Source organism: Cynara cardunculus, unplaced genomic scaffold (genome assembly GCF_001531365.2).
Source record: "Cynara cardunculus var. scolymus isolate 2C unplaced genomic scaffold, CcrdV1 Un_Scaffold_3804, whole genome shotgun sequence".
Classification (NCBI taxonomy): Eukaryota; Viridiplantae; Streptophyta; class Magnoliopsida; order Asterales; family Asteraceae; genus Cynara; species Cynara cardunculus.
The window spans coordinates 36,264-41,506 of NW_020201622.1; positions in this window are offsets into that span (position 1 = coordinate 36,264).

Sequence of the window (5,243 nt, forward strand, 5' to 3'; positions counted from 1 at the left end):
ATACAGAAGCTCTGCATGAGAGCTCTGTAACGTGTTAGAAACTCCGCATGAGTTTTGTATCAGGTCGTGAGAGCTCTTTGACGAGCTCTGTGCCAGACTATGTCAAACAGAGGCTCTGGTTGCGAGAACCAGAAGCTCTGGAAGGCTCTGGAAGAAAGGCAACCAGAGGGGCTTTGGCCCTTGAGAATATTTTCTAAGTATAGAGCAACCAGAGGCTCTGGAAGACTCTGGAAGAAAGAGAAAGAGACCAGAGGGGCTTTGGCCCTTGGTGAATATTGTGTAGTTAAACCAGAGGCTTTGGTCGCGAGACCAGAAGCTCTGGAAGAGAGGCCACATAGGGGCGCTGGTCCTCAATGAAGAGTTATATTTTTATGATTGAGCCATAAGCTCTGGCCTTCAATGTGGAATGATTCCCAAGTATGGGAAACGACCAGAGGGGCTCTGGTCCTATGTGGAAGAATTTTCTAAGTATGATTAAGAGCCAGAGGCTCTAGTCGTGAAGACCAGAAGCTCTGGAAGAGAGACCAGAAGGGCTCTGGTCCTGATGAGAAATATTTTCCAAGTATGGAATGCGTCCAGAGGGGCTCTGGTTCCAAAGGACCTAAGTGTCCAGAGGCTCTGTCTGAGCAACCAGAGGCTCTGGTCGCCCACAAAAACGTTGGTCTGACTTTGTTGACCAAGGTTGACCCTAGCTGACAAGGTTGACCGTAAGTTGACTTTTATGATAGTCATTGGAAGAAAGTAATCATTTATGTACGATTCGTTATTATGAATTATAGGTTACCAGTCAGCGCTGTTAAGTAAACTATCAACGTTATCAGGTGAGTCTTCATGAGACTTACACTGGGATGCATACCTACGTATAAACTTATTTGCAAGCATTATATGATTTATATGATGATGGTACAAACGCATGATGTTTCAAGTTACATACATGATATGTTTTACATGTATGACGTTTTTATGATYAGTTGCATGCTATGTGTTTAACCAGTTTTCGAATAACTCTAGCATGTTTTCTATATCAAAGTTTGATCAGTTTTAGTGGGTGAGCATTTGACCAAAAAGTCACATGACAAGTGGCACGACCCAGTAATGAGYGTYTAGGCAGATACRGTCGGACRACTCAGGRAATGCCAGTGACTAAAAGTCACGTGACAAGTGGCACGACCCAGTAATGAGTGTCTAGACAAGAGCAGGGCTGACGACTCAGGGAATGCCAGTGACTAAATGACTCGTACCCGGCAGTTAAATCATGAGATCTCATGTGTTCAGTATTGCATGTTTTACAGAAATTGCATGTTACAAGTTGGTTTAAAGTTCACAAGTTGAAATGTATGACGTACAATGATTTATGCACGAAAACCATGAACTCACTGAGCTTTATAAGCTGACTATAGTATGCATCTCAGGCCCAGGTAGTTCGAGGACGGATACAGGCAAGGGACAGGCATAGGGAGTTGCCTATTGTCATCTTGTTTTAGTATTTTGTCTAAAATGCACTGTAATGATCTTTTGTAACTCAACCCCAAAAGTAAGTGGGTTAGAACTTGAGTTAAGCTTGATAATTTCAAATACTTCCGCTGTAATAGTTTAGATGGTTTTAAATTAGCCATCTTTTTGGGTGCATTTATGAAGGAAAAGGATTCAGATTACGTAACATTTCTCTTGAATGAAAATGAGGGTGTTACAAGTTGGTATCAGAGCTTTAGTTTAAGGTAATTAGGCTAAAACTTGCTTAGCTTAAGCTTAAACTGGGAAGATTGTTAGAGCCTTAGTTTAAGGTGAAGAGGTCAAGATTTACTTAGCCTAGGCTTAAACTGAGAGGATAATTAGAAGCACATGTTCATTGTGTAGTAGCGTTGCTTAGCATGCAATTAAGCTTGATCCTACGTCACTACTCGACTTAGTGATCCTTTTTAAATTGTAGGGAAAAATGGTGCACACCATCCACACCAGATCGATCAGGCGCGGCCGCGGGCGCGGTTACGGAGCACGTAGAACACCGCACGGGCTAGGACCAAATAGGGGACCCATGGACAATCGCCGCCCCAACGCCAGTCATGTTTCCCGCTCAAGGACCAGAAGCGATAGTCTGGCCGACAACTGTGAGGTGTCGTCGCAAGAGCCAAGCAGGAGGAGGACCACATCCGAACCATCGATGGATTACACGCCTCGCACCCCGACGCGTGAGGACATGGTGGAAACTATAGAGGCCCTGGAGGGCGAAAACTCAAGGCTAAGAGAGAGGTTGACCCGAACCGTAGATGACAACGCTAGACTAAGTGAGTGGCTGGACAATCTTCAGCGGGCACATGTCGAACAAGGAGGAGCCCTGATCGAGTTGACTGAAGAAAATGCAAATTTGTCAGACCAGTGTTATGCCCTGATTTGGGATAAGGTGGTACTCGAGCAAGAACGAAGGATTGCCACTCGCCCCGTAGGCACCAGAATCAAGGACAAGGTTCGCTTCTATAAAAGAGTGACCATGGACTATGCGGGCGTAGTAAAGGGCTATCTCTCCAACTGGGTTCGATGCATCAGAAATGGCCCGAGGGCTAGTGTGCTGTGGCGCTCCATACCATCTACATCCTATGAGCAGTGGTTGAGGGACCCTTATCTCCCTTATTACCCAACCGATCAGTTCTAGACTTAGAGCCCTTTAGGGAAAAGAGGGAGAGAAATCTTTTGGGTATGGAATGTAATAGTGAAGGTCTAGATAGTTGACCGAACTATCAATAGATCTCTTTTTGAACAATCACATGATTAAGCGATGTGTCAAAATTTCGTGAATCCCATCTTTTGTAGGTAAATGGGATTTTGTAATATGTCTCTCCCCGAGATTTTATGGAATATAAGTATATCTTTTTAGCATTACGAAATTTTTGACACTAGTTTCATATTATGCATTCCGCCTGTATATAGCAATTATTTATATATGAATGGAATGAGTACGTTGACTTTAGAACCTTACTGAAATAATAGTACCCTATGTTATCAGTATGGTTTCTCGTGGATCAACAAGGAACGCTCTCAATGATGGAGGCATTAATGGCGTAGCCCCATCGGCAGTTCAGGGACGGACGCGGGCCCAGGGTCGAGGTCGCGGAAATACCCGAGCTGCTAATTCGAGTACGGCCCCATCCACGCCAGCTAGTTTGGCTATCGGTAGGAGCCAAGAGGATCAAGGGGAAGAATTTCCTCTCACGAATGAAACAATGGCGGAGCAGATGGCACAAGTCCTCCGGGACACATTGCCAAATATGCTTAAGGAAATGTTAGGTGACCGATTTAAGGATAATGAAGAAGGAAGGGAAGAAAGTGTTCAACATGAGAACACTCAAGCCACCGGAAATATGGAAGTATCTGACAAGGAAAAGGTAGAATTGCCCATCATGGGGATCACTGGGTTGGCAACAAAAGAGAGAGGATGCAACTTTAAAACGTTCAAGGGCACCGGGCCAAAGGAATTTAAAGGAATAGAAGGCCCAGTCGGCCTGATGAACTGGATAGCCAAGATGCAAAGCTGTTTCAAAATTTGTAGGTGCACGGAAGAACAAAAGGTAACTTATGCTGCTACGACCTTTGTAGACTACGCACTGCACTGGTGGGAGACTGAGTGCACAGTCAGAGGTGATGAGGAGATTGCTGCCATGGCATGGGAGCAAATGAAGAAGATGATGATGGATAAGTACTGCTCGCAAACAGAGGTGAACAAGCTAGAATCCGAATTTCTAAGGTTGAAGCAAGGACCGTTGTCAGTACAAGAATATGTCAACGAGTTTCTTGAAAAGGCAAGGTTCGCCAAGTATCAGGTGGCCACCGAGGAGAGAAAGATAGGCCGTTTCAAGGATGGCTTAAAAATCGAGATCAAGAAGTATGTAGACATGACTAAACCAGCCACGTTTGTACAAGCAGTGGAGATGGCAAAGGTGGTGGAAGAGAACAACGCTAGAGAAGGCAGTGATAGAAGAGAGGCGAAGAGAAGATGGGAAGGATCGAGCAAGTTCCACAAGAAATCCAAATGGATTCCGACTTCGACAAAAACCCGAAGTGAGGAACTCACTATTCCTCCATGTAGCAAATGCAACAAGAGGCACACGGGAGAGTGCAGGGCGGGGAGCCTGACGTGCTACCGGTGTGACAAATCGGGGCATACCGCACGGGAATGCCCGAAAGGAAGGACATGTTATGAATGTGGAGCTACGGGACATTTGCGTCCTGACTGTCCAAAACGTCGCAATAGTGTGACACCCCACGGGAAGACGGGGAATAACGGATTTGGAAGAAGACTGGAAGGTAGGAAGGAGTTACCTAAGAGACACGGCCGAGCTTACAACATGACTTTGGAGGAGGCCAAGGAAACACCGGACGTCGTATCTGGTATGTTCCCTATCAACAATGTGTATGCACATGTGTTATTTGATTCGGGTGCGAATGGTAGTTTTGTGTCTACTGCTTTCTGCCACTATCTGGATAAGAGTGCCTGTAGGCTAGACAAAACCTACACTGTAGAAACAGCCAACGGTAGTCAGTGTAAGGTAGACGAAGTATTTGATGAATGCACGATCCTTATAGATGGGAAGGATTTCCCTGTTAAGCTTATGCCAATGAGCCTAGAAGGTTTTGATGTAGTCTTGGGGATGGATTGACTGACCACCAGTCATGCACAAATAGTATGCAATAAGAAGATGGTCAAGATTCAAACTCCGAAAGGAGAAACGATCCAGGTTTACGGTGATCGAAAGAGGGGTTGCGTAGGGATGATCAATGCCATTAAGGCAAATAAGTGTCTACGAAAGCGTTGCATAGCCTACTTGGCATACGCCATCGACGCCAAGCTCGAAAAGAAAGAAATACAAGATGTACCAGTGGTAAGGGACTACCCGGATGTATTTCCGGATGAGTTGCCAGAAATACCCCCGGAACGTCAAGTAGAGTTTCGAATTGATCTGGTGCCAGGTGCGGCACCAATCACAAGGGCACCTTATCGTTTAGCCCCAACCGAAATGCAAGAACTGATGAAGCAATTGCAAGAGCTCTTAGATAAAGGATTTATTAGGCCAAGCTCATCGCCATGGGGAGCACCGATTTTATTCGTCAAGAAGAAGGACGGCACGATGAGGATGTGCATCGATTATCAGGAACTGAACAAAATCACGATAAAGAACAGGTATCCTTTGCCAATGATCGATGACCTTTTTGATCAACTGCAAGGAGCCAGCTGTTTCTCGAAGATCGAT